This window comes from Malaya genurostris, chromosome 2 (genome assembly GCF_030247185.1).
Source record: "Malaya genurostris strain Urasoe2022 chromosome 2, Malgen_1.1, whole genome shotgun sequence".
Lineage (NCBI taxonomy): Eukaryota > Metazoa > Arthropoda > Insecta > Diptera > Culicidae > Malaya > Malaya genurostris.
In genome coordinates this window covers 333,672,005-333,684,710 of record NC_080571.1, presented here as the reverse complement: position 1 = coordinate 333,684,710, position 12,706 = coordinate 333,672,005, and the positions used below count along the sequence as shown (strand labels likewise).

General features: G+C 35.9%; 1 protein-coding gene across 4 annotated transcripts in view; it reads left to right on the top strand.

The window, feature by feature from the left end:
* Positions 1–12,706, top strand: part of LOC131431632 (CUGBP Elav-like family member 2) — an 849,840-nt gene that overhangs the window by 40,708 nt on the left and 796,426 nt on the right. The window contains exon 1 of one of the 4 annotated variants that reach the window (XM_058597459.1): positions 2,499–3,618. The exons of 1 other annotated variant lie outside the window; for it this stretch is intronic. The gene's annotated coding sequence lies outside the window, so the exon portion shown is untranslated. Of the gene's footprint in view, positions 1–2,498; positions 3,619–4,113; positions 4,131–12,706 lie in introns of those variants that run through there. 2 more of the 4 variants (XM_058597463.1, XM_058597462.1) reach the window with 2 other exon arrangements.

The window sequence follows — 12,706 nt, the reverse complement described above, 5'->3', positions numbered from 1 at the left end:
TTTTAATGCAGTAAAGGAATTTCACAACACTTGAAATTATGCGCTCGTTGACAATATTTTAAAAAAACCACTTACGTTATTATATTTTTACACGGTTAAAGTCACAGTAAACCAGAGTATTATAAAAAAAACACAATATCTATTTACCAGCAGGTACAGAAATTAATGAAGTCTGTGAAAGAAAAAATCGCAACTGAACACTACTGTCGATGTGACTACAGTTTACTGTTTTGCGCTTGAACTGCTGTTGATACAAAAAGAGTCCCATATTTTTGAAAATCGATTTTTGAAAAGTACGAGAAATCGAATGAAAATATTTAATTTAAAATAATGTTTGCGGAAAAACAAAAAAAAAATTTTGAAAAATAGAATAAAAAAATTTAGGATATTTTTTAAGTTCTCAAAATATTGTTGTCAAAATGCTGGAACATTTCTCCATAAGAATATGTATATTTTAAATTTTTTGCACTTAATTCAAAGGTCGAAAATTCGCTCAAACTTTAGAAAAATTTTCCGAGGCCCGCAGGGCCGAATGTCATATACCAATCGATTCAGCTCGACGAACTGAGCAAATGTGTGTGTGTGTCTGTATGTGTGTTATCAAAAAAAAGGTCGAGATCTCAGAGATGGCTGGACCGATTTTGATTAAATGAAATTTTATGTCAAAATTTTCAGTTTTTTGACAGTATCTGTCACAATTAACCTTGAAAACAAAATATATTTTCAGATTCCGCACGGTAATACCCATCCAACAAACCATAGATTGTTGAAATCCGTTCCTTTTTAACGGAGATATCGAAATTTTTGTGTAAGCGACCTTTTCCACCATTCCAGCAGTAGAAGTTTTGATTCTTGTTATAAGAATCATCTAAGATTCAAATGAAAGGTCCTAAAATCCTATAGAACATCTTGCTTTTTAAACAGATCCGCATTAAGAGATACAGGGTGATTAGTATAAAAATGTCTATTTCACATAAATTAATCAGATTTATCGGGTTAGCAGATTTGGATAGTCGATAACCAAATAAACTTATTTCATTTTTTGTTGTATTCAGTTTTCGTTTCGGAAGGCACCCAAAAATTTAGTTCACACTACAATTCCTCAAAGATGTCTACATTGATTTTCAAACATTTTGAAACAAATGTAAACTATACAGCTACTCAAGTAAATTTGTCTGACTTCGGCTACACCGAATTTCGAATTCCGGTTCCAGTATCGAATCGTTTCTCAAAGCTCAATCGTTTTCTCAAGAAAAGCCAACTCGAATTTCAGAAACAAATCCAATTTTATCCAATTTCGACTTCCGATTCTGGAATTGTAGAATGAAGAATTTATAACCGATATAGAAGATGAGAATCCCGAAAAGTTTTAAAGTTGGACTCAAAAATATTGCAATTTATTCGTCATATGGCCATACGAATCGGTTTGGGTTATGCTAGTTCTTGAATACCGGCTCTGGAAGTACCTTAAATTACCGTAAACTCTAAAGTGGAAATTACTTCGACATATCATGGAATGTTTAATCGATTGTTACACTTTTAGATTCAAATGCGATCCGATTTGCAGTTTCGACATTACAGAGTAATGAGTGATTAAAATCTCAAATTGCCACTTAAAACGACGGACATTAGAATAATGTCATGAGAACTAAAACAGCGAAGAATATTCATGCAAAAACACATGCGGATTGATAAAAAAACGGTATCATCTCACTGCTAGGTGGATTAGGCACGGTTTTTTATGTTAAATTCAGTCGTTTAATTATGAACAGGTGATCTTAATGGTTTGAAAATGAATATGGTTTTACTGACAACAATTTAACCGTAAATCAATTTTAGCAGTGAAAGATTTTATAAATACTGTAACCCTCGGCCTAAAATAAAAAAGCACATACCTTTTCACGTATTTCAGTAGAGTCTACAAAAAAACAGCAATTCATCCCTCGCTCCCTCGCAAACCGTTCAACAAGTTGCTTCCGGCAAAACCACTCGAATGCTGTTCCATGAATACAACCCAAACTTCCCCTCCGTGCGCAACATTTCAATGTCACAACGTCGTCGCATACCGCGCCAATGCAACATGAATCAATCGGCAACCACCATCAGATGCGAAATATGCTCTGGCACACACGTGTAAAATGAATGCAACATTTTTATGACGACGTTTGGCAGTTTGCTACGATTAGGACTGGCGTCTGTTTTATATATTTTTTTCTTTCAATTTTTGTTTTCCCGCTTCGCACGATTCGACTTACATTTTGTATCGTGCCGCTACAAGCAACTGTCAAACCGGGTTACCGGGTGGGAGTGGGTGATGTTGTTTTCCACCCTTCTCCAATGATGATGATGACGATGGTGCGAGAACAATTGTCCTGTCGGTTTTCCTCCGAGAGATAGACTGAAGCAGAGAGAGAGAGAGCGAATCGGTGGTCGTCGGATCGTCGGACTTGTGTCCGAGCAGTTCCGCGTTCGAGCAGATTCCAGTTCAGATTCGAGGATATTTGTATCGCGGACGGATGTACGTCGTCGTCGCTAACGTCATCGGTTCGGAAACCGAAATGTCTCGGACTTTCTGGTGAACTGCAGTGTTGGCAGTTTTTACTCGATCAAACCACGATCAGGTCACAGTAAGCTGGTGAAGTCAATTGTTGTTTTCGAGTTTTATTTTCGTGCAAGATTTCGTCGGCGAATCAATTTTCCTGGCTCCGAACGTGCTGAGGTTCGGCTGGTGTTTCACTCTTGGTAAGAGCAAGGATAATCAGTAAAACGGTGATGTAAGAGTGGCAGAAGAGAGTTTTCGTCCTCAGCATTCGTCGTCTCTCGCTCTCACTCTCTGTCTCTGTTTCTCCGTGTTCCGATGGGCTCGTGTATGGCGGTGTTGGTGTTCGTCAGGACGAGGAAAAGTGCATTTTCTCTGCTCGAATTCGGACTTCCTGTGGCGGCAGTGATGATGGTGTTGGTACAGAGCCGCTGTTTTTCTCATCGGTAACCAGAAGCAAACAGCAGGCACAACACACGATGGAAAATCAAAATTATCAATCTTCCCATTCACGTACTCAGTCTTTGGCGGATATTCGAACGAACGCGTCGCGTGTATTTCTCTGGCGTGAATGTTTTGCCGAGTGTGCAATTCGTGACACGTCTCGTGAGTGTTGTTTTCCCGGGCGCGCTTGGTTCGTTATCGCTTTGTCTCATCGGCAGCAGCGAGCGGATGTAACGATCGCGATCGGGCGGTATGCCATCGAGTGCTCACACGATCGACGCCGGTAATGATCGTAGCAGCTATGCGGGCACCGTTGAACAGGTGGCAGTAGTAAAGTTGGGAAGTGAAAGTACGCGGGTGCAGAACGAGTGACGCGGATAAATACAATTAACATCGGTGACAAGTGAAACAATCGGATCGGAGGTGTTGTGGAAGCAGGTGCCGGTAGAATGTAGGACAAACACGAAGCAAATCCTAGTATCGATTGAAGGATTGTGTCACAGGCAGTCTTAAGCTGGGGCTCTTTTAAAGACAGGTGCCAACTCGAGCTGAACGGTACCAACCCGGCATCGGAACGGGTTTGATGGATGTTGTTTGTGTTTTGTGATTTTTCTTCTATATCCGTGGAAATCAAGGTATGCTTATTGGAGCTGGTGCTGGCACTGGATGCTCTTCGGTGGTGCTGACTCATGTGTGCCAAGAAGTAGGCAGGCACACAGGCAGCCACGCGTTTGATCTTCGGAGTGACGCGGCATTTTCTGTGTATGGTTGTGATTCTTGGGAAAACTCGGGAAAAAAGCTTCCGCTGGAGGTGGTTTTCAGTTTCCATCAGCAAAGTGAGTGCGGTTCTTTTCCTCTCAAGAAGCTAGCAAAACAAGCCTCAATGGTTTGTGATTGGGAGACATCATGAATCGAAATGAACGGAATCATGAATGAAAGATTAATGATCTTCGGCAACTGAAGGTGATAGATTCGAATAGGAGATTTTTTTTGTTGGGGTTTGATGACAAAAAATGATTTGATTGAATGTTGTGACGGTTTGTTAAGATGTTTCGTTTCTGTTGAAAGTTGGTTTTAATTTGTCATCTGATGGTGTTATGTGTTCGGATTCCCGCGGCGGACGGGGATATGCTGATTTCGATTTATGGTAAGTGTAATAAATATTGTTTGCAGTGATTGATTGTTTTTGAGCGCGAAATTCTAGTGTAGGATTGGATTTGCTATTTACAAAAATGACTACTTTGAGATCGAGAAGAAGTTGCTCTCGTGAACAGACTTTAATAAATAAACAATGGTGGATTGTTAAGGACAATTCGTATTGCTATTTTGAAATCGTAATGAGAATTTACTTTTTGGAACAACTTCAATTGAATTCTACTTTAATTAGACTACAAATAAACACCTAATGAATAAAATTGCATTGAATGCGTCGAGATTTCTTCGTGTTTTGTCATGTGCATTATCTGAAAATACTCAGTGAATAGGTTTTACTACCAATATTCGAATCCTCCAGCAAAATCTTTGATGGAAGACTTTGTAGTTGTTTTAGAAAGACCGTGTGACGAATTAACGCATAAACTAGTATCAAGATTCTGAGCATTCTTTTTACTTTTCTTATATAGAAAGACTGTACAATCACTGTGAAACCGACTTTTCAACCCGAAAGGCCCTTGTTAGTCGAGTGTCATATACCATTCAATTCAGTTCGTCGAGATCAACAAATGTCCGTGTGTCTTTTATTGGAGAAGGATTTTCACAGATATAGATTCATAATCGACTCTTAAATTTTATCCGGATCGAATTTCTGGTTCCGGAATTACAGGGTGATGTGTGCAAATAACGGGAGTGGAGTCGAAGGACATTTTGCCGAATGGAACAAGGGTTATTTGGTCGTAAAACCAATTTCACCGAAAGAATTATTCAACTGGAACTATCGTACAGAGCATCAATATCGTTTAATTTTTAAATATAACATAACGAAAGTGAATGCAATTTAATAGTGCATTCGAGTCTGGTGGTCTCCTGAATGAAAATGACTGATTTACCATCCGACGCACAGTGGTCCAAAACTGGAAAAAGACGGTCAAAAGTCTGTACCGACTTTCACTGATTTTTAAGAGCTAACGTGTCTTCGAATAAGTTTTACAAGATTATATTACGCTTCTTTTGAAAGTGGCACCTTAAGTTTTGGGGGTAGAACCAATTTCGAAAAAAAAAATTTTTTTCACAAAATTTTTTTTTCACAAAATTTTTTTTTCTATTTTATTTTGAAGAAAAAAACATTGAAGTATTTTTGCTGAAGATATAAATAATGTAAAAAAATACTTTTTGAGATATATCCACTTTATTTTGAAAACAGTTTTTTTTTGGTTTTATCTGCGTAGAATCTACCTCTATTACCTAAGTATCTACTACAAAGTGTACATAAATACCCATAAACAAGCCCATGCTTGCACGCGCAGCTTAAGCAAATTGTTGTGATTATTATTTTGTTTACTTTTTGACAATTAACAATATTAGAAAAAAAATTAAGTGGAACTCGATGCATTTTTTAGGCCTTTACAAAGTTAGTTTTAAATATTGAAAACTAACTTTGGAAAGGCCAAAAATTATCAAAAGTTCAACACATATTAAAATTATCAAAAGTTCAACACATATTAAAAAAAAGGAAAACTGTTTTCCAAACAAAATATGAAAAAGTATTGTAAAAGTCCAAACCTATACGAAGAGATTTCATTTAAAAACGTGTAAAATAAATTGAGTTATCGCGAAGCAACACGTTTTTTAAGATGATATATTGATCGTGCGACGCTCACTTAGAGATGTGCGAAGCAGCTCATATCGGTAAGCAGCTCCGAGCCGATCAGCTCACTAAAGGGAATTGATTCAATGTATCAGCTCATCAGCTCATTTAGATTGAACTGAAGGTTTGTTTCGAGCACCGTTTTTTTGCGCCGTTTTTTTTACTCCGTTTTTCTCTCATGATCGCATGATCGAAATCATTGATGCACAAAGAACAATGTTATGCGAACTAACTTGTCTGCGAATTATTATTATGTCATATTTGAGAATATCTGCAAAAGTGGCATCCCTGAATGTACCTTAGCCTACTGAGTGAGAGGTAAGATTTCTAATTGACAACGGCTCATTCAATCTGTTAAAGAAGGATAAATACACATTTGGAAGAACGAACAAAAGCTCATGCACACATTTCTTCTCATTTATAGCTCGCACTTCAAGAGCCGAAGATCCGTTCAGCTCGTAGCTTGTTTCCACCTTACCAGCAGGGATTCGAGGTCATTTTTTAAAAAATCTGTGCACGTTTCCCCGTTTCCATAATAACTAATCGGAATCATGTTGGTAAGCAAAAAAAAAGGTCTAACTATTTCCTAACGCTCTGTAATTTTTGGTGCTAAACTGTGATCAATTTCAAAAATCTGTGATCGATTTCAGAATCTGTGTAAATCTGTGACCATTTTCAGAAATCTGTGCCATTTTTTAAATCTGTGCAAAAGGTTGAAAATCTGTGAAACACAGATTAATCTATGAATCCCTGCTTACCAGTGCGGTGAACTGGTGAACTGCGGTTCTTTTAAAAAGAGCTGTGAGCTATCAGCTCACTTTAAAGATTCGATTCACTGGAATAACTCAGGAACGAATTGCCCATCTCTACGCACACTGCAAAAGTGAGTTACAGAAATAGCAGACGCATGACGCCCTCCGTTTCTTAATCATGCATGGTTTCAGCACGGCCATAGTGAAAATGAGTTACACGAATAGTACTCACGATATTCTCATTGGAAAATAAATTGGATTAGGAATATATCTTCCTATAAGCATTGTAAAAGTTTGCTGCATTAAGTTGTATATTTCGCTTCGGTACAAGGTTTTCTAGGAAAAATAGGTAAAATGATGTATAACTTTTCCAGAAAAGAAAAAAATTTCAGCCCTATTATATATATGATTTGGTTATTACCATGAGGACATTATTTGCTTCCGCAATTCTGAGATTTTTGTGTAGGGAAAATTCTAAACCTACTTGTATTGTGTAATGGGGAAAAGGAACTTATATACTAACTTACTAACTAATACAGAGAGCGAAACTTGAAACTAGTTATGATTAGAAAACTAGTTTTAAGGGGGCTGTCATAAATCAATAACTAAAACTAACTTTGGAATGTCCTGAAAAAAAGTTTCATCGAGTTCCACTTAGATTTTTTTTTAATTTTTGGGCATATATTTTCCTATAAATTTTGTAAAAATCAGCTGTATAAAGTGGCATATTTCGCTTCGGTGTAAGGTTTTATGATAGCTAAAAAAAAGGGAAAATGTTGTATAACTTTCTTAGGAAACAACAAACCTATGCACTACCTTCAAAAAAATATGGGATTTTTTATTTTCTTTAATTGTTCAAAACAAAGTATGCATAACAAAATAACTCGAAACAATTTATGAATAAAAAACTGATTTTAAGGGGGTTGCCATAAAAACGCTTTGTATATCCGAAACGGTGCGACCTAGACTTTTGGTATATTCGACAAAGTAAATTATTTTTAATAGTTCTAAAACTTTGTAGAAAAAAAATTTCTATCTCTTCAGAAAAAAAAGTTATGGTTACATTTTTTGTCAAAGTAGGCCATGAACAATTAGGGATAGAATCAAATTACGCGGTATATATTTGTAAAAAAATTCTTAAAAGCAACTATATGCATTAAAAGAACGGTTTGACAGCTACTGATTTATGTCCACGTTTTTATTGATTCGAACCACTGTGCGACGCTTCGACAGCCGATTATGTTTTTAATCAGTTATAGACAAAGAACTCTAAAATATTTATGTTGATAAAAATAAAAACTACACACAGAAAAATTTAAATTTTAAAGGTGATCGAATCCCACATACGATGCAGTGTCCCGGGTTGACGGTTCAATGCATAAGGGCACTGGTCTTACAAACCAGTTGGCGTATGTTCGAGCTCCGACCTGGAAGGATTCGTAGTGTCAGTAGAGTCGTAGCACCAGCCATGCAATGGTTCATTCTGTACACTCTGAATCGGTTGCGAAGTCTGTTGAAACAGAAGGTCAAATTCCACTACATGAATGTAATACCAAGGCTTTGGCTTTGCATTTCATTAAGACCTAATTTATCAAATGACGGACAATTTCATTTGTAATGGCTTAATGTTTGATTAGAATTAATTCTACTGGTTCTTACTGTAATTTTCATTCGGCTATCAAGTGCAACTGTATGACTGTGTGCTTCTGTGGTTCAGTCGATTACCGAACGTACTTTCTGACATGATTCTCTGTCCAAGTCGCAGTGTTCACTTCAGTATTTTCTTTTATGCCAATGAATTTCATGTCATGACATTTCCTATACACACAATGCACGTACATTTGCGTGAACTGCGACGTTCCATTTATGGGCATCTTAAAATAAAGTAAAACCAGAAGGATCAAGAAAAAGTGAACATTTTTTCAACAATATAAGGTAAGAAAACTGCCCCGATTAAGAATGGAAGAAATTTAACAGTTCGGTTCTTTTGAAAATCAGAAAAAAATAGATCTCAAAGAATCATTATCCAGTGAAATGCGACAATGTAATATAGAGTAACCGCATTGTCCAAAAAGAATATTTTTTTATTTTAATTTTGAATACGTGCCGAAAGTAATTCTTTTATTTCAATGAATTCCATGTTATAAAATTTTCAATCACACAATTGTACTAGTTCTTGCACGTATATTTGTGGGAACTGTGACGCTCCATTTACATGCATGTTATAAGATGTAACCTCACAAGGTTTTAATTTTAAAATAAATAAATAAATTATGGCAGCCACAAACCCAAGTCAAGATGGCTCGGCGGCACAAAGTCACTGAGGCTTTATACAAAATAAAGGCCAAAAAAAAGAGCTAAGTTGGCTAATTATTTGTGGGTTTTATGAAAAATTTATTTTAACAAGCGATAAATAATTTGTTGGTAGTGCTATGGGAAAACCAGAAAAAAAAATTTTTTTATTATAATTAATGACACTTTACCATCTTTGTTGCATTCGTGTCAAAGATAGAAACAAGTTGATTTATACAAAAATGTATGAAATCTGTATAGAATTCTCCTTTCGACCTAAGTGCAAATGGCAGATTCTCTTCTTGTTTACTTTCTCTTCCAATTATTACGGAACAGTCTTCTATTTTTCGATAATTTCATCAGTGCAAAGTAAAAAAATGATAGTTTTACTCATTGTTCTCTGTTAATAATTAGAGAGAAGGATTACAAAGAGAACCGTAATAATCAAAAGGGAAAGTAAACAAAACAGAATCTGTCATTTGCACTTAGGCCCTAGTGAAAACTATATACAAAAATTTGTGGAAAAAAATTACTTGGCTCAACTCAGTTCCTCATTTTCACAAAAAATGATAATAATAACGTTATTGAAACTCCAATCACAAGGTGTTTCATGAAGCTGTTTCAAAAATATTATACACGGAAGTAGCAAGAGCGCAGGATAGTCTCGCTTCGCTGGCGATCTCTGCAAACACAGCGAGCATAAACAAGCACCCGAGTGCCACCTCTGCTGGATGCGGGAGATAAACAAGATGCTGCGCTCTTGTTACCTCTATAAACCTAATTCATGCTAAATAGCGTTTAAATAGGTTGAATCGAAAATCAACCAACTGGATATAAAACAAAGTCTAGTAGTCAATATTTAGCATGAAATATTTCCTTTCTGAATTTTAATGGCTTATTATTTTTGTGTCTTGAGAGCTGTAAAAAATAGAGTGCCGTATTGTAAGTCTAGCTTCACTCTTTGCTTAGCCGTCAGACAATGATTTAAGATTTTCTTTTTGTCTTTTTCGCCCCCTATGGAGTACATCTATTTGATGATCTCAGCTGATGTGTGGTTGCAGTAGTGACGATTATGATCTGGAACACAAAATATTGAAGAACAAATCAAACCTCCACTGACTTTCAATGATTTGTTTTAGTCTTGTTAAGACGTAGAGCCACCATGAGCTAGTTTTAAATTTGATCAGTAGTATGTCTTTTTCTTCTTTCTGATTTCCTCATTAGATACTGAACAAATTTAAAACTAGCTTAAGGCGGCTCTACTTCTTAACAAGACTAAAACAAATCATTACTGAAGTCTTCCAAACCAGAGCTGCAAATTGTCAGTCATGTCAAATGACCTTGACAGACTGACTAAAATCATCGTCAACTGTAATCGGTACGATCAAAGTGTCTGTCAAATGAGATACTCGATAGTTCAATGACCAAGTAGAAGTATACTCAGTCAAAGACAGGTGACGCATTTTGTTCTCTCTCTCATTCTCCTATTCCCTGTTGAAGTAAAAAATTCCATAAGAGTACTAACTGAAACATAAATTCTGTATAAAATGTTCAAAACGACGTATGTAACAATGAGAGATTCTCTTTGATTACTTTCTCTTTCGAGTATTGCGAAATATTCCTGCTTTTTTCGATAATTTCTCCAGAGCAGATTAAAAGATGATAGCTTTAGTTATTATTATCGGTAAATGATTGGAGAGAAGGATTGCTAAGAGTGCTGTAATAATCAAAAGAGAAAGTAAACAAAGAGAATCTCTCATTGTTACATACGTCGTTTTGAACATTTTATACAGAATTGATAAAGTTCATTGTTCTTTGTAAAAAGTCATTGGATTTCGTAGTTTATTTGTGTACATGAATTTAATTCAATGTTTATGCTGCTTGATTAATATTTAGTCACATCGTATTCAAGCAGTGACAGGATAAATAAAGATAATATCAATCGCATCGGCAATCAATGAGCGTCCTGGTGAGTATAATATCAAGAGAATTTAAGTTATGACAGATCGGCTCTCAGACACTCAATATATGATGATTGGTAGAGCCTGGTTGGCAGCAGTCCAGTGACGTAAACTTCCCAATCTTCGTCGTGCAAAGTTGCTAGTTGATAGTGACATTTAGCAGCTCTGTTCCAAACACAAATAGTATATCCTTGGTATGTGTGCAAATTCTGGTTTGTCTTACTTGTTCTCACTTCTTTGCATAGAAAATGGCTACGAATTACATCCAAGAAAATCTATGTTCACCAGAACGTATAACGTTTCCACTTTTTCCCTAGCAGATTGTTTAGTATCCCCGGGCTGCCGAATTTACTTCAGATTTTTATGTTCTTCTTTCATCAATTCCCATTAAATCTATTTCCAAATCTTCCATTCCTTTTATTTGCTTCCACTTCATACTCGGGCAAATGATTGTTATAATTCCTGATTTCTTGATTCATCGCAACTTGTTCAAATTTTCTAGCTGCACAATTATTACACAATGATTGCTTTTTGTTAGATATGCTAGCAAAGTTCTATCATGTGTATTTTTATCGATTGCACAACAGAGCCGAAACTCGAAGACCGTCACAGTCGTAAAAAAAATTTGCGACCATCAAATATCTATGTTATAAAATCTGTTTTGAAAATTTCGTACTTATCTGTGTCGTAAATTTTATGACGATTTGACATTTTGACCTACACATAATAAGATCAGCGGAAAAACTGTTACATTCAAATGATGAGTATAGAAACGAAGACTTTGTTTGAAGTAAAGCTGGTTGTTTCACCTCTCATGCACCATTTCGATTGAGTCAATTAAACGAAAATGAAACCAAACGAAAACCTGTGCTCCTGTTACTGCTGCATAAGAAACTCAAGTTAAACTTTTCACTACCCATAAAATCGGTTGTATTTTTAAAATGGTGTAAGTTTTCGTTCTCTTTTCGTTCTCTCGTACATGCTATACGAAATTGAACAATAAACACTGTGTGCTTCGTTCTCTAAAGCGGTGGTATTTTCTTCTTCCGTACCAGCAAGTACCGATGCGTACCGATTTTACATAGTCATTTTGTATGATGGTTCAAAAGTTTTGACACTAAACGCCCTATGTGTTTGGAAACGGAAGTCGGATCTGCATGAAATTACACAGAGTCTTTTAAAACCATGGAAGTTTTAATTTGAATCATAATTTGTGAAAATCGCTTTATCCGTTGCTGAGAAATCGAAGTGAGTTCCGTTTTTGGAGTTTTTCTTCACTGTTATTGGTGCTTTCGAAACCGGATACCAGAGAATATATCCACCAACTAACAAGATTTGCCAACTATAAGAATATACTAGTCAGTTATATGGGAATTTGCATCTCGTTTCGCCATCACTTGTGGAAAAATACTCATGAAATTAAAAAAATTTCTCTTATCGCGCTGTAATACTGGAACCAGAAGTCGGATCCAGATCAACTTTCCGGGGACTGTTTGAGGATTTTCAAGACCTTTTATTAGGATATTAGTTTATGAAAATCGAAATTGCAGAGAAAATTGAGTGTGCACTTTCTCATAGATTTGAATATGGTTCGATCGAATCCTAACTACCTCTGATTTTGCTAGTGTTACGATAATTCGAAACAAGGATTTCCAAAAATTTATCGGGTTTATTTTCTGGTATATTGTTAAATTTTTCCTGCAATTGTGTAACGTATAATTTTAACAGTTCAGTTCATATAATATTTCAACTTACGTTTAATGTCAATTACAGTATTTCGTTATATCCGTGTATGTATTTAATTGTGGATTAATTGTGCTGTGTAAACTCATGAACGTTGGAATTATATTAAAAGTTTAAACCATTAATTTGTATAGAATATAACCTATCACGGAATCAACAATATTTCGACAAT